Source organism: Oncorhynchus keta, chromosome 7 (genome assembly GCF_023373465.1).
Source record: "Oncorhynchus keta strain PuntledgeMale-10-30-2019 chromosome 7, Oket_V2, whole genome shotgun sequence".
NCBI classification, from domain to species: Eukaryota; Metazoa; Chordata; class Actinopteri; order Salmoniformes; family Salmonidae; genus Oncorhynchus; species Oncorhynchus keta.
The window spans coordinates 7,248,469-7,272,885 of record NC_068427.1 but is presented as its reverse complement, the minus strand read 5'-3'; the positions used below and the strand labels follow the sequence as shown (position 1 = coordinate 7,272,885).

At 40.1% G+C, this 24,417-nt stretch overlaps 1 protein-coding gene across 2 annotated transcripts in view; it reads left to right on the top strand.

Annotated features, from left to right (window-relative positions):
- Positions 1-24,417, top strand: part of LOC118385912 (G-protein coupled receptor 39-like) — a 50,107-nt gene that overhangs the window by 1,371 nt on the left and 24,319 nt on the right. The window lies entirely within an intron of this gene.

Below are 24,417 nucleotides of genomic sequence, written 5' to 3'. Positions count from 1 at the left end.
ATACATTTTGTTAAGCCAGCTGGTGGCCACAATGTGTGTGTGTGCGTGTGCATGTTTGTGTTACAAAGGGGGTGAACACCATTGCATTCCAACTCGAGTTGTTGAGATATGTCTGTCTGACTTCACCTTTGTTTACCTCACAGTGGAAACACCACTCTGGGCCATAACCTCTGATTGACTCCACAAGACACATGTTGAAACAAACCATTTTGAAATGTTATGACCATTCAAATGATTGATTTCCAACACGTCTTCTGTTTGGAGTGGTCTGTGCCATTACCGTCCACAGATAATCTCAAGGGAACTCACACAAAGAACATTCTTTGTTTTGGTCATGTTATATTGATTTCACGTGTAGAAATAAATATAGTGCATTCAGAGCCCTAAACTTTAAATATTAATTAAATATTTTTTCCCCCTCATCAATCTACACACAATACCCCATAATGACTAAGCAAAAACAGGTTTTTAGACATTTTTGCAAATGTATAAAAATAACAAACTGAAATATGACATTTACATAACTATTCAGACCCTTTACTCAGTACTTCGTTGAAGCACCTTTAGCAGCAATTACAACCTCAAGTCTTCCCGGGTATGAAGCTACAAGCTTGGCACACTTGTATTTGGGGTGTTTCTCTCATTTTCTCTGCAGATCCTCTCAAGCTCTGTCAGGTTGGATGGGGAGCGTCGCTGCACAACTATTTTCAGGTCTCTCCAGAGATGTTCGATCAGGTTCGAGTCCGGGATCTGGCTGGGCCACTTCAGGACATTGAGATTTGTCCCAAAGCCAGTCCTGCATTGTCTTGGCTGTGTGCTTAGGGTTGTTGTCCTGTTGAACCTTTGCCCCAGTCTGAGGTCCTGAGCGCTCTGGAGCAAGTTTTCATAAAGGATTTCTCCTTCGACCTCATGGCTTGGTTTTTGTCCTGACATGCACTGTCAACTGTGAGACCTTATATAGGCAGGTGTGAGCCTTTCCAAATCATGTCCAATCAATTGAATTTACCACAGGTGGTGATGATCAATGGAAGCAGGATGCACCTGAGCTCAATTTCGAGTCTCATAGCAAAGGGTCTGAATACTTCTGTAAATAAGGTATTTCAGTTTTTTAGGGTTTAATCCATTTGCAAAAAATTCTAAAAACGTGTTTTTGCTTTGTAACAAAATGTGGAAAAAGACATAACAAATAAGACATAACACAACAAATGTGGAAAAAGTCAAGGGATCTGAATTATTTCCGAATGCACTGTAAATACTACACAACATTTACTATTCAAAGTTATTTCTTAATTTTTTCCGGACTGTATTATTGTATTTCCTTGTGTTGAATTGTTGTAAAGTACTCGGGTATTGGTAGCAGGTAGCCTTGTATACATTTGTTCACAAAGACCGAGACATTTGTCTAGAATGGGAGGCCTGTAAATCCAACCTCTTATTAAGGATTCAACCTTTTTTTTCAATCCAAATCTGCCTTTAGCTCAGAACCTGAAGCAAGGATATGCATATTCTTTATACCATTTTAAAGGACACCGATCCCGTAGAGGTTAACAATGTCTATAGGATTAACATGTGCGGCTACGTGCAGTCAAATCAGCATGTACTTAAATGTAAACTGTTTGCTCTAAATTGGTTACAGGGTTTCCAGGCAATAGTTTATCCCAACAGCAAATATTACCGCATGGCGAAGGGAATCGGAAGCCAATGTGAACATAATGTATGAACTTACAAGTTCAGTAGTTCTCTATGGGGGTACTTGCTGTGTAATCTAAATGAAAATGGGCAGATTTACTTCAATTTGGCACTTGATAATGTAGACGGAGAATTGTTAACCTCATATCTCCTCATAACTGCTCTCTACTCTTCTCAACCACCTATTCGACCCATTCAGAGTGGAAATATTAATATTTAAAATGCAGAAAACATATCCCTGCATATTTTGCGTTTCGGTGTGTCAACATATTTGTCCACTTATCTATTATTAAATTAATCAACTAAATCTGTTTGCAGGATGTCCAATATTCTAAGAAATCAAATGTAGCCTATGCTTGCAGTAGCATCCAAGCTAACCATATTGTGTAAGCTTGTAAACCAGCCATGCTAAATCATCATTGTATTCACATTAGAAATTAGTATTCTCTTTTGTTACCTTGTACCTGTTTATCTTAAGGCTTCTCCATTCCTAAATCCCATCACAGCCCTTTCAGGCGACAGCAATCTCCACAATTGGTGGTGCCATCTCGGCTTCCATTCCACTACTAGCCCAGTGATCACTACTTGAAGGTTTAACAGCTCATTGAGTGGTGCCTGAAGAGCTGTGTTTCAACTGATTGCAAGGTATAGATTTCAGTGCCTAGCTGGTCTGCTGCCTCTTGACAAGTGACAGGTCTCACCGTGCATTTGTTTTCAGAGTGGTGCGGTTGTATTCAGCAGCTAGTATTGCAACAGCATCCTTGAGTTTGTATTCCACTCAGAATGTAGTTAGCTTATGTACCAGTCTATGGTCAAAATAAATAAACAGTGTCATGGAGTAAGTGCCATTTTGGGAAAAACTGTAAAAACAGTCCCTGGTCGATGGTTGCTGGTCTTGGGTAAAATTCTAGTCTGGGCATCCGCCCAAATTTGCTATGGGGTGTTCATAAAACCCCCATTGTCTCATCTAGTCTTAATTGTGTGGGATGATTTATCCTGTCAGGATTTGTACCATCTGCTCCCTCTTTTCATTAGAAAGGGCTCGACTACATAATGTTCCATTAGCTTGATTGCAATTTAGCCAGTAGCTTCAGTAATTTATCAGCCTCCCAGTAAGTTGGGGAAGGAAGAATTCCTCAGCCAGTCTACAACAGCGTTTCTCACGAACTAGGCTAATGTGAGAGAATAACTAATGCAACCAGCCTGCTGATTTAAGTAGAGGGTGCAATGCTACCATTTCTAGCCCTGTGACAAGATGCTGTCGTATCAAACACTTGTGCTTTTGTTGTATTAACACAAGACAGACACATTGATGTACAGTAGCACATTGGTTTTAACAGTTGCATCCTCTTTTGAAACCTTATCCTAAACTTGTGCAGCTAATTCAGCAAAAAATATAAATTTATTAGCAGCTTCCCCCAAGCTCACTCATATGTGCACATATCACATGCATTATGCAATATATAATAGTATATTTTATTATTATTATACTATTTTTATTTTTCAATTGGGAATGTGTACTTCTGACTATTCTCATTACATTTACATTTAAGTCATTTAGCAGACGCTCTTATCCAGAGCGACTTACAAATTGGTGCATTCACCTTATGACATCGAGTGGAACAGAGGTGATGATATTAAAACCAAATAGTTATGCGATTTATTTAACCATCCCTTGAAAATGGCACATAGTTGTCAATGGTTTTAATGGAGTTGGTGGTCTCCTTGCCCCCCAGCAGCCAAATTGAATGCTATTGTGACTTTTTTATTGATAACGACCTTTTGAAACAGGATGGGGCTTTCTTACGAGTATCTTACGACACTGATCAAAAATGAGTTACAGTTCATATAAGGAAATCAGTCAATTGATATAAATTCATCAGGCCCTAATGTATGGATTTCACACGACTGTGAATACAGATATGCATCCGTTGGTCACAGATACCTTAAAAAAGGAGAGACGTAGAGATCAGAAAACCAGTCCGTATCTGGTGTGACCAGCATTTGCCTCATGCAGCGAATAACATCTCCAATGCGTAGAGTTGATCAAGCTGTTGATTGTGGCCCGTGGAATGTTGTCCCACTCCTCGTCAATGGCTGTGCGAAGTTGCTGGATATTGGCAGGAACTGGAATACGCTGTCGTACATGTCAATCCAGAGCATCCCAAACATACTCACCAAACATGTTTGGTGAGTAATACAGGCCATGGAAGAACTGGGACATTTTCAGATTCCAGGAATTGTGTACGGATCCTTGCGACATGGGGCCATGCATTTTCATGCTGAAACATCTCTGTGCATTCACATTGCCATCAATAAAATGTAATTGTGTTCGTTGTCCATTGCTTATGCCTGCCCTTACCATAACCCCACCACCACCACCACCATAGGGCACTCTGTTCACAACTATTGACATCAGCAAACCGCTCGCCCACACAACACCATACACGCTGTCTGCCATCTGCCCAGTATAGTTGAAACCGGGATTCATCCGTGAAGAGCACACTTCTTCAGCATGCCAGTGGCCATCGAAGGTGAGCATTTGCTCACTGAAGTCGGTTACAACGCCGAACTGCAATCAGGTCAAGACCCTGGTGAGGACTACGAGCACGCAGATGGGCTTCCATGAGACAGTTTCTGACAGTTTGTGAAGAAATTCTTTGATTGTGCAAACCCAGTTTCATCAGCTGTCCGGGTGGCTGGTCTCAGATGATCCCGCAGGAGATCCTGGGCATTGATGGTCTGCGGTTTTGAGGCCAGTTGGACGTACTGCCAAATTCTATAAAACAACGTTGGAGGCATCTTATGGTAAAGCAATTACCATTAAATCCTCTGGCAAAAGCTTTGGTGGACATCCCTGCAGTCAGCATGCCAATTGCATGCTCCCTCAAAACTTGAGACATCTGTGGCAATGTGTTGTGGGACAAAACTGCACATTCTAGAGTGGCTTTTTACTGTCCCCAGCAAAAGGTGCACCTCTGTAATGATCATGCTGTTTAATCAGCTTCTTTATATGCCACACCTGTCAGGTGGATGGAAGTATGCACAACATTTTAGAGAAATAAGCTTTTTTTGCATATGGGTAATTTCTGGGATCTTTTATTTCAGCTCTTGAAAAAATGGGACCAACACTTTACATGTTGTGTTTATATATTTCTTCAGTATATTATCGGTGTTATAGGGCCGAACTGGTGGCAGAAAGAATTTAGACATTGTTTTCATTATTTAGGCTTTTTTCTCCTGAACCACATGGTCTATGTATAAGAAAGACATGGACAACATGGACACAAATATAAAGATCATGAAGAAAATATGAATACATATTAAAATAAATATGAAATGATAAATGACCAAACTTGTCATCCCTTTTGCATCCCTAGGTATTAATAATGATATCCCTGAAAGCATTATTTATACTAAACTATATCAACTATTTCATACAAATGTATTTACATAATGATACATTTCTTGTTTTTACAGTCAAACTGATTGTTATACATTTTAATATATAATTAGCAAATAATGAAAAGGATGAGTAAGAATATTCTCGCAATCTGCTATTGCCTTAAAAGTCATAGCAGCTAACTATGAATTACAAATCCAAATATCCATCCAAACCTGCTACATCTTCGATGGAAGCCAGTGCAGTGCTCTCGCTGTAGAATTTATGACAAGCTGTGCAGTTCATCAGGGTGTTGATGTTGAAGAGCTCTCTCACCAGACCGGAGGCCAGTCCACAGATACTGTAGCTGTGATGAGGAGGCCAGTGAATTCCCCTTCATGGTACCTCGGTTTTATGATGCCCCTTTGTCTTCTTCCTCTCTTACCGTGGGTCACTGCCTTTGCCCCCAGCCTTGTCCCTTAAGCAAATCGCCCCTCTGACTCTCTGGCAAATTCTTGGACTCATACTCCTGACGAGTATGTTGGATGGACATGGGGGGAGAAATGACCTGGAACCTATTTTAAGTGATGATCTGTACATTCGTCATGCTTCTTTGACACAACTAACTTTGTCAATGAGTTCGGCGTAGTCCTGGTAAAATATGTTTTTTGGAGTCGTCTTAGATTAGGCATGTTTACTTTGGATTAATCTAGCAGGTCTAATTGTACTGCTTCACTTTTAAGAGAATGGTATTTTATGAGTATAAATTAAATTACAATAGTATGCACAATTATTGTTGCCTAATAGTATGTTGCATTAACTGCTGTCTGATCAACTTCACAGGAAATCTAATCTTTGAACCTCAGTGTTTGTTAGGGCTGATGAATTCTGAGATTGTTCGAAAAGCACAACTATTCTTTCAAGTGGAGATCGGAGATGAACAGTTGTTCTCATTCAGATTACAACAGATACTCAATCAGACTAATGTCCCCCACTTGAGAGAGAACAGCAGGCAAATCACAGCTATGTGGGACGTTTGTTTGAGAATATGCAAAACCCCACTTAACCAAATTAGAAAGGATTTTATGCCACTTTTCAGCAAGTTTTTACAGTGATACTGTAGTTCAGTGGAAATAGTTCCATACCTTGAAATTAATGCATGGAAGAGCACTGTTTCTGTCCCATTGTTTCTTTACCTGGCTATATGTTGAAAATGGTTAATGGGGTTAATGTTTGCCTAACTCTTAAATAGCAAGAAAACTGTAAAAATACACGCACGCACACACACACACACACACACACACACACACACACACACACACACACACACACACACACACACACACACACACACACACACACACACACACACACACACACACACACACACACACACACACACACACACACACACACACACACACACACAAAGTCATAGGCCATATTTTTATTTGCAATAGCATTACCATGTATTCCCCCTAGAGTGTGTTGTGTTTTCAGTATATTTGTATATTAGTATTCTCCACTGATACGCTAAATCATTTACTGTATATACTCTGTCAAGCTCATGCATGGGGAAAAAAATCTTCTAAATTTGTATTCTTTACTAGAATTTGTTGGACTTTTGCCTTGTGCAAAGATGTTGATCCTTGTCTCTTACGTTGTAAACTGATCAATCATTCAGAATGCTTTTTTTTGTGCTGCATCACTGTGTTTTGTGTTGAGCGGTTGAAGGACTTGCTTTACTCTGCTCCTATAAACTAACATAGTACATTAGTCAATCTCGACTGCATTTAACCAGAAGATATAATAGATATAATAAACTCCCTATAATAAACGTCAATTTCAAAAAATATAAATTGTCTATGCATGTGTAGGCTTATGTATTTGTGTGAATGTTATCAGTAGGTCTTTATTAGTGCCTTTTCCTAGGCCTACTTTACTAAGATGTAGGCATATATACAGCCCTATGTACTGTATATTAGTTGATAACAGTATATAGTAATTGGTTTAATTTGAAATGGGTGGCACATAGGCCTACAATAGCCTTAATCTGTACCTTTCTTCCCCGTGAATCAAAGTACAAAACAATCAAATTATGCATAGCTAATTAGAAAGATAATGAATCCAACAAGTTTTGCTGAAATTCAATTGGATTTAAGCTTAAGTGCAACTAAGCAATATTAAGCAATTGGAATATTCCAAGAGCCACTACACAGACCCTCAGTGCAAATGATGGCCATGGGTAAAAAAGAAAATGGGTGCCATTGCCTCCGGTTTATTTTAATCAATCTACTTCACCTGGCTTTTCCTCGCTCACCTCAGCATCATAGAATTATCATATCACTCTCAGCTACTATAAAATTCATAACTGCTTAATATTGAGAGACAGGAAGTGCAGCAGCAATATACTCAGAGATGCATTGCACCATTTTCCTCTGTGTTATCGAGTGTTATTGAGTTTAGGGCCAACTTTGTGCTTGCGTAGATTTTTTTTATATAACTCAAAGCGACGTCCTTCTACAGGAGACTTACACAAAGCTAAAACATATTTAAATGTGTATCATAGTATATTTCTCTGCTAGGATTTCAACTAAAGTTAATCAAGCTGACATGACAATATTGTAGTGAATGGTAAAAGCGCATGCAGGTTTCGAATGCAGTTCTCCCATCTCGTAGGCAAACTTGCTTACTACTGGTCCAATATGGTTAAAGGCCTTTGGGATGATAGTAGTGAACCTACAGTATACACTGAGTGTACAAAACCTTAAGAACACCTTCCTAATATTGAGTTGCTGAAATATTTTGTCTTGCCTTCCCTTCATCTACACTGATTGAAGTGGATTTAACAAGTGACATCAATAAGGGATCATAGCTTTCACCTGGTCAGTCTATGTCATTGAAAGAGCAGCTGTTCTTAATGTTTTGTACACTCAGTGTACTGTATAGGCAAGGCCTATATAAGAGCTCAGATGGTGAGAGTAGTCAAAATGTATCTGTAAGTGGTTATTCGACGAGCTCACTGAAAAAACCCCGGCTGTGGTGATTACCGTTGTCAATTATCTCTGAAAGGGCGAGTCACGCCCCTGTCACTGTGCCACTTTACCTCCAAAATAACTTTTAATCTCGAGCCGACTGTGACTTTGGAGAGTAATTAAAAGCAGTGTGCCACCTTGTTAAGTTGCCCACAAATCACAGCTAGGACACAAGGTTAATTGCTTTAGATATTTTTTGTCAGTCACAGGCAGCTTGCTTATCTGAAACGAATATACATTTTGTTTTGCCGCCTTTAGCCTTTGACACGTGCCCTGATGTGAACATTCTCTTTCTGTGTATTATCTCACACTGGTCGAATAGAGATGTGGAGTGGTGAAAGCTGTAAGTGCTTTGAGGCATAGGCATACAGAGTTGTTGGTTTGATTCCTTTCTCTCAGTCGGTGGCTTCAATATTATTATTTTTTTATAGTAGAGGGCAATTCCACGGTAACAAAATTACACGTTGACTCAGATTTTTCCATTTAAATGTATGCTAAACAACAACCCAATGATTTCAAAGTTTAACAAACCATACCAACTATGTACAAGGTCTACCTTGAACAATTTACACAGAAAATGTCACAAAAACACATGTACTGGAAGAACTGTGCAGATGCAAATTTGGTAACAGAATTACGATAAAATCTCCCTCCGTTTTTTATGCAACCACGTTTTCCCAAAACTCTGTTAAATATCTGCTCTAAATTAGGATTCAAAGATGTCTGCAGAAAGAATGAGGTGTCAGCGATGACATGACACCTTAAGTTAGAAAACATTTATTTTGGTTATTGAACTACAGTAGGCAAAGTGGATTTACATCCGCTAACAGAATTAAGATAATGGAATAGCATCATGGGTCCCTGATCTGTATTATACAGAAATGCATAATTATGCATATGAATGTCATTCTCTTCATGGTGATGTATCCTGAATAGGTACACTAAGGTAGAAATATGCAATATCCTTCTTTTGCATATTTGAGTATTGTTCAACACATTGGCAGTTATTTTAATGAGTTCAGCCCCCAAACAAGACCACAAGACCAAATCTCAGAGTAGAGTATAGTACAGGGAAGTAGATATGTACAGTACAGTAGTACTATCTATCTTGTTGCCTAGTCATGACTGTAAGTCGCTTTGGATAAAAGCGTCTGCTAAATGGCATATATTATTATTATTATTATTAGTCACTTTCAGATATTTTTAAAGATATGTGGGTTTTTGATAACGGAATATCATGGCAACGTTTCTTAGGCAAATAATTTCCCCAAAACTAAATGTGTAGATATTAGTTGGCAGGGGTCTTTACTACAACATTATTGTGTTTCGATTTACGGTACCAGTAAAAAGTTTGGACATCTACTCATTCAAGGGATTTTCTTTATTTTTACTATTTTCTACATTGTAGAATAATAGAGAAGACATCAAAACTATGAAATAACACAAAAGTGTTAAACAAATCAAAACTTATTTCATATTTGAGATTCTCTAAAGCACCCTTTGCCTTGATGACAGCTTTGCACACCCTTTAGTAGTGGTTTCTTTGCAGCAATTTGACCATGAAGGCCTGATTCACGCCGTCTCCTCTGAACAGTTGATGTTGAGATGTGTCTGTTACCTGAACTCTGTGAAGCATTTATTTGGGCAGCGATTTCTGAAGCTGGTGACTCTAATGAACTTATCCTCTGCAGCAGAAGTAACTCTGGGTCTTCCTTTCCTGTGGTGGTCCTCATGAGAGCTAGTTTCATCATTGAACTTAATGGTTCTTGCAACTGCACTTGAGGTCTGTTTTTGAAAAATAATGCCTGTTTTTCTTTTGAAGCCAAAATGAGGCTAGTATTATGTACATTTATACCTATTGTAGACTGTTGTGATATTTTATATATGAACGTTTCCACTCAGTGTTTGAGATCAATTGACACCTTTTACCATGGATCATTGAGATTTATTTTAAACTGCAAAACCCTTACGCACCACTGCACTTTATATACCAGGGTTGTCTCACTCGTAGGCTCAGTCACTGATATAATTTAATTTACAAAGCGATATTTGGTTTATTACCATTTTATTTGGGCATTTTTATTCTTCACAAATGTGGTGGGTATTGTCTTTGTTCGCAGGACTTTATCCTGCTAACTGTTTCAAATGTCCAAACTGAATTTGGTAAAAGGGCTTTTATGTACTCTGTGCCATCAGCTTGGAAGCCTTACAAAATAGTTTTAAACTGGAAGAACATGTCCCGATTGATGTTTTAAAATCATTGATGAAGGATTTTGTGGCTGATTCCTTGACCTTGACAATGTTTTTAATTTGTTGTTTAAGTATTTCGTTATGCTCCCTGTGATTTCTATGCTTTTTACTAGATTACTTGTAGTTTTTCATGTTGTCTGTCTGTTTATTTTTATTTATTTTATTTAACCTTTATTTAACCAGGTAGGCCAGTTGAGAATAAGTTCTCATTTACAACTGCGACCTGGCCAAGATAAAGCAAAGCAGTGCGACAAAAACAACAACACAAAAGTTGCACATAAACAAACGAACCGTCAATAACACAATAGAACAAATCTATATACAGTGTGTGCAAATGTAGGAGAGTAGGGAGGAAAAATAGGCCATAGAGGTGAAATAATTACGATTTAGCATTAACACTGGAGTGATAGATGTGCAGATGATGATGTGCAAGTAGAGATACTGGGGTGCAAAAGAGCAAGAAGATAAATAAGAATAATTGTAATTGTGTAATGACTTGGTGCTGCCTATCTCGGCCAGGAAACTCTTGAAAAAGATATTTAAAATCTCAATGAGCCCTTCCTGGTTAAATAAAAGGCTAAATAAATGAAATAAAAAAATTCATCCGGATTAACTGACCTTCATTTCTTAAAGTAATGATGGACTGTCGTTGATGGAGTAATGATGGACTGTCGTTGATGGAGTAATGATGGACTGTCGTTGATGGAGTTATGATGGACTGTCGTTGATGGAGTTATGATGGACTGTCGTTGATGGAGTAATGATGGACTGTCGTTGATGGAGTTATGATGGACTGTCGTTGATGGAGTAATGATGGACTGTCGTTGATGGAGTAATGATGGACTGTCGTTGATGGAGTTATGATGGACTGTCGTTGATGGAGTAATGATGGACTGTCGTTGATGGAGTTATGATGGACTGTCGTTGATGGAGTTATGATGGACTGTCGTTGATGGAGTTATGATGGACTGTCGTTGATGGAGTAATGATGGACTGTCGTTGATGGAGTAATGATGGACTGTCGTTGATGGAGTAATGATGGACTGTCGTTGATGGAGTTATGATGGACTGTCGTTGATGGAGTTATGATGGACTGTCGTTGATGGAGTTATGATGGACTGTCGTTGATGGAGTAATGATGGACTGTCGTTGATGGAGTAATGATGGACTGTCGTTGATGGAGTAATGATGGACTGTCGTTGATGGAGTAATGATGGACTGTCGTTGATGGAGTTATGATGGACTGTCGTTGATGGAGTTATGATGGACTGTCGTTGATGGAGTTATGATGGACTGTCGTTGATGGAGTTATGATGGACTGTCGTTGATGGAGTTATGATGGACTGTCGTTGATGGAGTTATGATGGACTGTCGTTGATGGAGTTATGATGGACTGTCGTTGATGGAGTAATGATGGACTGTCGTTGATGGAGTTATGATGGACTGTCGTTGATGGAGTAATGATGGACTGTCGTTGATGGAGTAATGATGGACTGTCGTTGATGGAGTAATGATGGACTGTCGTTGATGGAGTTATGATGGACTGTCGTTGATGGAGTTATGATGGACTGTCGTTGATGGAGTAATGATGGACTGTCGTTGATGGAGTTATGATGGACTGTCGTTGATGGAGTAATGATGGACTGTCGTTGATGGAGTTATGATGGACTGTCAAGGAAAAGGGTGGCTACTTTGAAGAATCTCAAATATAACATTTGTTTAACACTTTTTGGGTTACTACATGATTCCATATGTGTTATTTGATACTTTTGATGTCTTCACTATTATTCTACAATGTAGAAAATAGTCAAAAAGAAAGAAAAACCCTTGAATGAGTTGGTGTGTCCAAACTTTTGACTGGTACTGTGTATATTGTACGTGTGATAAGGTCACACAGAGGGCCAGAGATAATTACAGACACCAGTGAAATTCTGAAGTACCTAAAAAGGTCACTAGATATCCTCTAATAACATTCCATATATTCCTTGAAAGTTACCAACATTCTCGTAGTTTACTTATAAATGTATACCATTTCCAGTAATATACTGTAACCTTCCTTTGCAACCCTACCTCTGCCAGGAAGCTGAAACTTGGTTTCAGAATAACTGATTATTCCAGCAAAACAATAACTCCAAGCACAAATCAAAATCCACAAACAAGTTGATAATTGGCCCTCTCAGTATCCGGACTTGAAACCCACTCAAAACCTGTGGTTTGAATTGAAGAGGGCAGTCCATAAGCGCAGACAAAGGATATCACGGATCTGGAAGGATTCTGTATGGAGGAATGGTCTAAAATCCATTCCAATGTGTTCTCCAACTCATTTGAGAAAAACACTCAGGGCCGTTATCAGGGCCATTGTAAGGAATCGAAAAGTATTGACATATGGGGTGTCAATAATCTTGACCCCGACCTTTTTGAGAAAAAAAGTATTACTTGTTATTAAAGGCGACACATACACTTATATGTTAATATTCTCTTTTAACGGAGGGTCCTGTATACCTGCTGTGTTTTTCCTAGAGATGATTCAAGTCTTTTCCTTTGTGGGTAGATTTTTGAGAATATCTATCTCGTCTAGTCAGATATGAAGGAGTAAATAATAGAGACTAAACACATCAATATGGTCAAGAGAGGCAGATGGCCACAGCTCCAGTCATGCAACAGGTAACATCGTCTAATGTTCTGCATCATGGAACAGTCCACAGTGTTAGTAGCTTTTAGCATTGAGCAGTGTTTGCTAATTTTTCTGTTGGCATGTTCAATTAGTCCTAAAGCTTTATAGTTGAGATTTATCATACCTACCAGAGCACTTCTGGAAGTCAAAGTTTTAAACAGACAAAAGGTGTGTTGTATGCCTTTAGCTTCCCAGTTGGCATATCAGAAGCGTCTCGCAAGATGTCCGTAAACTTACAAACAACTTTTATCCACTCTTTATTTCTTTCCTTCTCTCGCTCCTGACATCCCATTCGCCTTCAGGCTGTGACTGTGAAATGACCTGGAAATAAGAATCTGTTCCTTATTGCCACTCAGCTGTAAAATGCCTTGAGGACCAGCATGAGTCATATTGAGAGATGAATGGATGGAGCAAGGGAGGCATTCTTCTTTTTGCTCTGGACTGCAGCAACCCGCAGTCATTGTTTTCCATAAAGCATTGTTATGGGCCTCCTGTTTTAATCAGGGTAAAACCAATGGAAGCCAGGGCCCAGGTTCCCTCTACAGCATTAGCATGATTAATACAGAGCCATTACTCCTCTCTGTTCATTTGGAGGTGTGAGGTAGTTAGGTGTCAGTGCCAGTGCCAGTAGCCGTGATTGGTGGTCCTATGACACAGATACTACCGGTACCCCTTCTTTATATAGCTGCACCACTTGAGGCAACTTGACAAAACAGCTTTGTGGCATTGTAATGAGACAGTATTGTCATTATACCTTTTATGTAGTCACATTCTGCCTACTATGCCAGTTGTAAACTGGATCAAAAACACTTTCATGTGGTATGACATCTTTTATGACATGACACTACCAGTCTTTTCAGATCCGATTCTGAAATGTTCCAATGCCTAGTGATTCTTCCGAAGAAATCACACAGGCCGTGTCCAAATACCAGTACTTTCGTTCTGAATAGTAGGCATTTTGGGTATGCAAAAATAGAACATTTTGTAGCGTGAAATTTGAAAAATGTAGTATGCTTTAAATGCCAGGATGTCATAATAATTTCGGCTATTCATCAAGTAAAATGTGCTGCACACTATAAAATAAGAGAATCATCTTTCCAGACCCACATATGTTTGAAAACAGCTGATAATCAGAGAGGGGGAAAGGTTCTCAAAACGAACGAATGGCGGGAATCAATTAAATCGCACACTAGATACAAATTATCAGTGTGGATGACTGTAGCATGTTGATATTTGTTGCTAGCTGTATTCGTTTTTCTGCTAAGCATTACATTCTAAATAATATGTATCACGATTACTACACAGCACAGTATGCCGTTTTAGTAAGTAGTAGGCAAGACAGATTTTGGACATGGCCATAGCAAATGTAGAAACTCTGTTTGCCTCTGGACGTTGCAGTCCAGTATCATTGCTTGAGGAAGTCTGGAGAAAAGATGCAACATAGAGAGAACAAAAAGTGATGCTCAATCAAAACAAACAGTTGTGTGAGAAAATCTCTTCAAAGATCAGCGCAATATCACTAATATCCTCTTCGGAATGAATGAAGTTGCTCGAGTGGTTTAACGACAGAGGATATTCTACTAGCTAGGAAATTAATTTGCTCACACTCGGTAGCTAGGGCAGCCAGTACATTTGTGACTGACAGATTTGAAAAAGACTGGAGATTTTCCCAGGCTTATAAGTGTCCCTACTGGATCCATGGACTTAGATATAATGAAGACATATTATCTTCCCCAGGCAGGCAGGCAGGCAGGCAGGCACGCACACACACACACACACACACACACACACACACACACACACACACACACACACACACACACACACACACACACACACACACACACACACACACACACACACACACACACACACACACACACACACACACACACACACACACACACACACACACACACACAGATTACACCATGTGATACTCAAGCACTTACAAACTTTAGGGCCTAAAGACAAACCGTTATTTGCATGCATCTCTACACCTCACATTTGCTTACAGGTTTTATAACTTGTTTGCAGTACGTAACAACCACAGAGCGATGTCTGGCCCCACAATAGAAACAAAAGGCTCAATCAGAGATTCCAATTACAGAAGAGACATGGGATGAATTGGTTGAATAATCAGCTTTAATTGCTTTCTAATTAGCAGCTTGGCATATTGTCCATATTTACGGGGCTCTGTGGTGTCGTGTGTGTGTGCAGCAGAGGGGGCTGTTGGGAGGAGCTGTAGGAGGATGGACTCATTGTAATGACTGGAATGGCATGAAACCACGTTTGACTCCATTCCATTTATTCCATTCCAACCATTACAATGAGCCTGTCCTCCTATAGCTCCTCCCACCACCCTCCTCTGGTGTGCAGGGTTGGGCAGGTTACTTTCTTAATGTAATCCCTCACAGTTACTAGTTACTTGTCCAACATTGTAATCAGTAACATAATTTTTGGATTATCCAAACTCAGTAACGTAATCTGATTACTTTACTTTTAGATTACTCTCCCTTTAAGACACTTTAGAAGAAGACAAAAATGTATATTACTAATGGAATGACATCTATTGCAGGACAAATCAATGTTAGAGTTTCATAACTGGCCCTGAATGGATGTTGCATTACTTTTTCTAACCCATTGCTTGTACTACAAATAATAATATGATTAAAAAACATAATACATAAACAAACAAAGTCTGTGAGATTTCCATCATTCCAAGTCATGGAATACCCCTTGATCTTCAAGAATAGGATATGGAAAATATGTCATTACAGATTATCCTAATTGTTTTATCTGAACATAACCCCAAAACAAAGGACTTATACGCTGACTACCATGGCTGTTTAGTCAGCAAAGAACTTATTGGGCTGCCCTACTCTGTTGTTTATGATTTTGTTGTCATGGAGGTCTGATTGAGCTTTTATTAATGCCATATGTTGCATTTGCTATCGGCATTTTGTTTTACGTTTTTTTGTTAACACTTTGATAACTTGACGGTATCAAAACAGCACAAGTTTTAAGTCTGTTCAGCACGAATTAGATTGAGCAATAAAAGCCCCACTCGATGTCATTTTTGACAGTATGTGGATCACAATACCACTGAGAAGTTTACAAGGGAGGAAATCCCTCAAACTTTTATTCGATAGCCTGGGATCCGCACTATGCAGCTGTTGCAAGAGCACATTTTTCACTGGCTCTCCAATAGTCTCACAAACAATGACTGATAGGCATCTTAAACTTCTTCACTTCAACCTTTAAAATACTTGAAAATACACATATACGACCTCCTGGGTGGCACAGTGGTCTAAGGCATTGCATCGCAGTGCTAGCTGAGGTTCTGGGTTCGAGCCAAAGGCTCTGTTGCAGCCGGCCGCGACCGGGAGTCCCATGGGGCGGCGCACAATTGGCCCAGCGTCGTCCGGGTTAGGGAGGGTATGGAAGCCAGGGTTATCCTTGTCTCATCGATTCCTGTGGCGGGCAGTGCACGCTGACCAGGTTGCCAGGTGTACGGTGTTTCCTCCGACACATTAGTGTGGCTGGCTTCCGGGTTGGATGTGTATTGAGTCAAGAAGCAGTGCGGCTTGGTTGGGTTGTGTTTCGGGGGACGCATGGCCTCTCGACCTTCGCCTCTCCTGAGTCCGTACGGGAGTTGCAGCAATGAGACAAGACTGTAACTACTACCAATTGGATACCACGAAATTGGGGATAAAAAGGGGTAAAAAATACATGAATAAAAAAAGAAAATACACATATGCAATGCATTTGTGAAAGAATTCAGACCCCTTGACTTATTTCACATTTTGTTATATTACAGACATATTCTAAAATATATATATTTTTAAATGCCTCATGAATCTACACTCCCCATACTAAATAAGCAAAAACAGGTTTTTAGAAATTTGAGAAATTGTATAAAATGAAATGTAAATATAATTACTTTTTTTACGTAAGTATTCAGACCTGTTGCTTATGAGACTCGAAATTGAGCTCAGGTATATTCTGTTTCCGCTTATCATCCTTGAGATGTTTTCTATAACTTGATTGGAGTTCACCTGTGGTAAATTCAATTGGATTGGACATAATTTGGAAAGGCACACACCTGTCTATATAAGGTCCCACAGTTGACAGTGCATGTCAGAGCAAAAACCAAGCCATGAGGTCAAAGGAATTGTCCATAGAGCTCCGAGACAGGAATGTGTCGAGGCACAGATCTGGGGAAGGTTATCAAAATATAGACTCTTCCTTGATCTTGGCCGCCCGGCCAAACTGAGCAATCGGGGGAGAAGGGCCTTGGTCAGGGAGGTGACCAAGTACCCGATGGCCACTCTGACAGAGCTCCAGAGTTCCTCTGTGGAGATGGGAGAACCTTCCAGAAGGACAACCATTGCTGCAGCACTCAACCAATCAGGCCTTTATGGTAGAGTGGCCGCTTGGAGTTTACCAAAGAGGCACCTAAATGACAAAGATTCAAAGATTCTCTGGTTTGATGAAAGCAAGATTGAACTCTTTGGCCTGAATGCCAAGCGTCACGTCTGGAGGAAACCTGCATCCCAACGCTGAAGCATGATGGAAGCAGCATCACACTGTGGGGATGTGTTTTAGAGGCAGGGACTGGTAGACTAGTCAGAATAGAGGGAAAGATGAACGGAGCAAAGTACAGATAGATCCTTGAAGAAAACCTGCCTCAGAGCGCTCAGAACCTCAGACTGGGATGAAGGTTCACCTTCCAACAGGACAGGACCCTAAGCACACAGCCAAGACAACGCAGGAGTGGTTTTGAGACAAGTCTCAATGTCCTTGCATGGCCCAGCCAGAGCCCAGACTTGAACGCACTTGAACATCTCTGGACAGACTTAAAAATAACTGTGCGGCGACGCTCTCCATCCAACCTGACAGAGCTTGAGAAGATCTACAGAGAATAATGGGAGAAACTCTTCAAATACAGGTGTGCCAAGAAGACTCAAGGCTGTAATCGCTGACAAAGGTGCTTCAACAAAGTACTGAGTAAATGGTCTGAATACTTATGTAAATGTGATATCTTCTTATCTTTTTTATTTTTATACATTTGCAGAGATTTCTAAAACCTGTTTTTACTTTGTCATTATGGGTTTGGTATTGTAGATTGATGAGGGGGGAAAACAATTCAATCCATTCTTTAATCAGGCTGTAACATAACAAAATGTGGAAAAAGTCAAGGGAATACTTTCCGAATACACTGTACACTGAGCATACCAAACATTAGGAACACCTTTATAATATTGAGTTGCACCCCTTCCCCCATTTTGCCCTAATAACAGCCGGAATAACAATAATCGTCTGGGCATGGAATCCACAAGGTGTCGAAAGCGTTTCACAGGGATGCTGGCCCAGGTTGACTCCAATGCTTCTCACACAGTTGTGTCAAGTTGGTTGTAGTCCTTTGGGTGGTGGACCATTCTTGATACACACAAGAAACTGTTGAGCATGAAAAACCCAGCAGAGTTACCATTCCCCGCACCTACTACCATACCCCATTCAAAGGCACTTAAATGTTTGTCTGGCCCATTCACCCTCTGAATTGTACACATACACAATCCGTGTCTCAATTGTCTCAAGGCTTAAAAATACTTCTTTAGCCTGTCTGCTCCCCTTCATCTACACTGATTGAAGTGGATTTAACAAGTGACATCAATAAGGGATCATAGCTTTCATCTGGATTCACCTGGTTAGTCTGTCATGGAAAGAGCAGGTGTTCTTATTGTTTTGTATACTCAGTGTACATAGCCATCCACAACAACCACAATCAGTAAGGCGCAAATAGCTAAGGGCTCTATTCGATCTGTCTTCAGCTGTCTTCATCTTCAGTGTTACAGATTTAACAACGGAAATATAAAGGTAATTTTCGATTGAGCCCGACATATGCAGTGTTTACCATGAATGCAGTCTCCGCTAAAATAGAACAGTTGCCTTTAAATTTCAATCACGCAGTAAAGCTGAACTTCCGCGTTGCGAATTCAATAGAGCCCTGAATGAGAGAGCAGCAGTGTAATTCCTGTCAATTCGCTATGTAGATATCAATAATAATTTATATCTGTATCGCAGATAGGCTACAACACTGCTGTCATCCTTACCTGCAAGCGTTTATTCAAGTTGGATAATCTTTGGCTGCCGACAGCAGTCGCACCATTGGAAGACATAGCTTCGATTTACTCCTGCTCTTTTCCCTCAATTCATCAAACGCATTCGGTGTGTCACCATAGTAGTCTCTGTCTTGTGGTCAGACCGATGATGTAAATAAACCCTGGATTGTTGATCCAATGTATTGGCCATTGAGAGGCTTTGAAGCCACCCAGTGGGAACAGTTCTAGCATATCTGTTTTGTCCGAGTTTGAAAGCAAAACATTTGTCGCCATCCACTTCCTTATGTTTGAACACAGGCTTCCAGGGTAGGGAATTTTGGGGCTTCACCATATCTCATCAAAATATACAGCTCTGTGTTGTCCGCATAGCAGTGGAAATTGAGCTTGTGTTTCCGAATGACATCACCAAGAGGCATAATATATAGAGAAAGCAATAGTGGTCTTAATTAAAACGGAATATTGAGGAACAACAAAACTTACAATTGATTTGTCAGAGGACAAACCATCCACAGAGACAAACTGATATCTTTCTGACAGATAAGATCAAAACCAGGCAAGAACTTGTCCGCGTAGACCAATTAGGGTTCTCAATCTCTCCAAAAGAATAAAGTGATCGATGGTATCAAAAGCGGCACTAAGGTCTAGGATTACGAGCACAGGTGCAGAGCCTTGGTCTGAAGCCATTAAAAAGTAATTTATCACCTTCGTGAGAGCATTTTCAGTATTATGATGGGGTCTAAAACCAGACTGGAGCATTTCATATACATAATTTGTCTTCAGGAAGGCAGTGAGTTGCTGCGCTAGGGGTTTTTAATACATTCCGGGTCAATGTTTGGCTTTTTCAGTAGAGGCTTTATTACTGCCAAGTTTAGTACACATATGGAGGATAGGGAGCCGTTTATTATCATCAACATAGGAGGGTACAGGAAGTAGCTCTTTTAGTAGTTTAGTTGGAATAGGGTCCAGTAGGCAGCTGGAAGGTTTAGAGGCCATGAATATTTTCATGAATGTGTCGAGAGATACAGGATTTAAAAACTTGAGTGTCTCCATTGATTCTAGATCCTGGCAGTTCTGTGCAGACTTAGGACAACTCCGTTTTGGATTCATATGCAGATTCAAAGAGGAGTCCATAACTTTCTAATAATCATGATCTTTTCGTCAAAGAAATTAATGAATTCATCACTGCTGAAGTGAAGGCCATCCTATCTTGGGGGATGCAGCTTTTTAGTTAGCTTTGCGACAGTATCAAAAATAAATGTTTTATTGATTTTATTAAGTTTTATTAAGTTGAAAAAGTAGACTGATCGAGCAGCAGTGAGGGCTCGTTGATATTGCACGGTACTGTCTTATTAAGCTAGTGTAATGAACACGATGGGAGACCGAGAGCTGGCGCAGCAGGTGTATATTGTAAAGGACCATAGGGGGCAGGTAGCTGGGTCCAGGGGCAGGCAGAAGGTCATACACAACAAAGCCACAGTACAGGCAGGAAAAGGCTAGTAACGTCATCCGGGAGATTAGGCAATAGGTTGATAACAGGAAATCCGATAGGCTAAGGTACAGGCAGGGAATAGGCAAAAGGCGTCATTAGTGAGGCGGCAAAAACTATCATACACAGGGAAGATTATATTATGGGGAAACCAGCGCTCTTAAATAGAAGTGTGTCACAAAACAAACAATGCCTCACAATGATGGGGTGCAAAGAACTGAACTAAATAGTGTGTGATAATGACATACAGGTGTGTGAACAGGTGATCAGAATTCAGTTGATTGGGATCTGGAGAGTGAGCTGCGTTCAGGAGATCTATGTATGAGTGTGTATGAGTGCGAGTTGGAAAGTGGGTTGGAAAGTGAGCTGCGTTCAGGGGATCTACGTGTTTGAGAGTGTGAGTTGGAAGCAGACATTACAGCTAGTTTTTCTATTTTTTAGCTGGCTACAGGTAATTTTTCAATATTTTTTTGTATTTTCTGCATTTTCTGCATAACAGAGCGCCTCAGCGCTCTGTTATTTTCTATATACCAGGGAGCTAATCTCTTGTGACATACGTTTTTGTTTTTAGAGGTGTGACTGCATCTAGGGTATTACGCAAGGTTTAATTTGGATCCTTGGTTAGGTGGTTAACTGATTTTTGTACGTGGACGTCCTTGGGTAGGTGGAGGGAGTCTAAGAGGGCATCTTGGAATCTTTAGGTTGTGAAGAATTGGGTTGTCCCAGCTTTTGATAATTCTTGGTTGGATTATTTGTTATTTGTGATCCGACAGTCCAGGATTATGAGAAAAACATTTAAATACACAATATTTATTCCACAGGACAACACTACAGTAGATGTTGGATAAAACCCACTGAATTGATGATGGTTCCAAAACTTTTGGAGTTGGTCTGTGGACTATCCATGTGAATATTGAAGTCACCAAAAATTACTACAAGGTCTATGAAGAAGTGAGGAACGCTGTATAGGGCCCAGGAGGCCTCTGAACAGTAGATATAAAAAGTAATTGAGTAGGCTGCATAGATTTTATGACTAGAAGCTCAAAAGACGAAAACCGTCCATAAAGAAATTACTGTCGTAAATGTTATACTTCCGCCTTTGTGGGATATGGTCACTAGTGTAACCAGGAGGGGAGGCCTCAATTAACACAGTAAATAAATCAGGCTTGAACCAAGACAGGCCAATCTCATCAGGATATGATCAGTGATTAATTCATTGACTCACTGTCTTGGAAGTGAGGGATCTAACATTAAGTAGTCCTATTTTGAGACGTGAGATATTATCACAATCTCTTTCAATAATGACAGGAAAGGAGGAGGTCTTTATTCCAGTGTGATTGTTAAGGTCGAACACCGCCATGTTTAGTTTTGCCGACCTAGATCGAGGCTTAGACACGGTCTCAATGGGGAAAGCTGAGCTGACTACATTGACTGTGCTAGTGGCAGGCTCCACTAAGCTGGCAGACTGGCTAACTGCCTGCTGCCTGGCCTGCACCCTATATCATTGTTGAGCTAGACCCATATATACGTTGATAGATAAGATGAGAACACCCCTCCAGCTTCGATGGAGTCTGTCACTCCTCAGCAGGCCAGTTATCTACAAATTCTCTCTTTTGGGAGGGACAGAAAAACACTTTTCAATCAGCGATTGAGCTGCTGTAGAGCTCACCACTCCCTCTTACTGGGAGGGGGCCAGAACAATTACTCGATGCTAACACAACTTTCTAGCTAAGTTACACGCTGAATGTTGCGCTTGGCTGAAACAAATGTAGACATCAATAAATGCATTTCTAAAGCTTCCAAAATATTTTTTACACTGATGGGGGTTTGCTAAGATGGAGGCATTGTGGCTTCAACACAGCACCTCCCTATCAGTCATCTAGTGTATATATATAACACACTGGTTGAACAAACTTAAACTTGCACCTTTTTTATGCTGATTTGAATGTCATTGAGAGAAAAAAAATGTTCTGAATTTAAAAGTAATCCTAGAAGTAATCATTTAGTTTTTAAAAAGTGTCTGTAATTGGAATACAATTACAATATTTTAGCAAATCAGTTACTTACATGTAATCCGTTTCTCCCAACCCTGTGCATGCCTGTGTGTGTGTCAGGGGACCAGGATGTCTAGACTGTTCTTTCATATGCAGTGTGAGGCAGCAGGAGTGCCCAGCAGGATAGCCGAAGAAAAAACAGACCCTGAGCCAGAATATGAGTGTGTGTTTCGCCAAGTACTCGCTTTTAAAGGATGATAATGGTGAATGGTGGTGGTGTACTGTGTGTGTGTGTGTGTGTGTGTGTGTGTGTGTGTGTGTGTGTGTGTGTGTGTGTGTGTGTGTGTGTGTGTGTGTGTGTGTGTGTGTGTGTGTGTGTGTGTGTGTGTGTGTGTGTGTGTGTTCCTGCGTGTGCATGTGTGTGTAGATGTGCACCATGTGTGTACCTTTTGTGTGCCTTGACAACCAAATCTTACTACAAATGTTTTGAGGTGTGTGTGTTTTTGGCATTATGTGTTATATTGTTATGGCATAAGACAGATACTAGACACTGTATTCAACCAAAGACCCACAACACAAAAATACATAAAAATAAAACATCCATCAACAGTCATTGACAACTACCATTACGGAAGCTATAACATTTGAATGTTTTACAGTTTAATTCTATTATGGTTTTACTGCACCAATCCATGCTGGCCCAATGCCAATTTTCCAGGTGACTGGCCACTAGAATGAGGAAGCCTTTGGGATAGGAAGAACCAAACTCGAATCGATCTCCTCCCCGGGAATTTGGAGCAAATAGCTGTCGGGAATTGTCTTCATGGTTCTCTGCTCAACATTTGGACATGGTATTAGTTAAAAGGTCACGCGAAGGATAGACTTAATCAATTCTACAAGAATGGTAAACCTATCAGGGAGAACCAGTGTTGACATCCAAGGGGCTCTGTTTGACAATAGTGTGCCAACACGTGGACTAGGCACTGGCAGAGCCATGTTGTTCTGAATAGGCGGCCTTGGTATTTCATAGCCTGTGCAGAACTAACAAAAACAAATATTCCACACAAAGGGGATTAAACCATTTTCAGACTTCATAGATGTCACCACAATCAAATAAATTAATAATTATGTTCCATCAAACATGCACCACAGAGTGGTGTATTTCCATGTCCCAAAACCCACCTCCAGCAGTTTCACTGGGTCTTATGCCAAGCTCCAGTCCCATATGTATGATGAGTAATGTGTGTATGTGTAGGAATAAAGCACAGGAGCAGTGTATACAGTGTTTTAATTCCAGCCCCATTTGTCCTTTTGCAGCATTGTTGGAAGGGTGGCCACTGATGGCATTTGGTAGCTGTCTGCATGTTGTGTGTTGACTAGGAGGGAAAGTATAAGTGAAGTAGTGGCTTTTATGAGCAGATTAGACTCGTTCCAGTTCAGGCATTGTTCTCTAATTTCATTAGTTGTCTGTAAAAATTATATGGCTCAAACCACATGACAGTTGAATGAGAGGAATGAAAAACACTTCTCAGGATTATAAAGCTCATTTTAAATTATGAAGTAAAGGCCAACTTCCACAAGAACAACTTGGTCTGCGGAAAACAAATAGCCATCTATTATTGATCGTCAAATTACCACAAAACCCTTGGATATAATGTAACAATGTTTGTTATAATAATGTCAAGATATCTCTTAAATATTAATGCACAGCCGTACACACTGAAAAACTTGACACATTTTTACAAAACTGTCTTACATTAGGACTCATAACAGCATTCATAT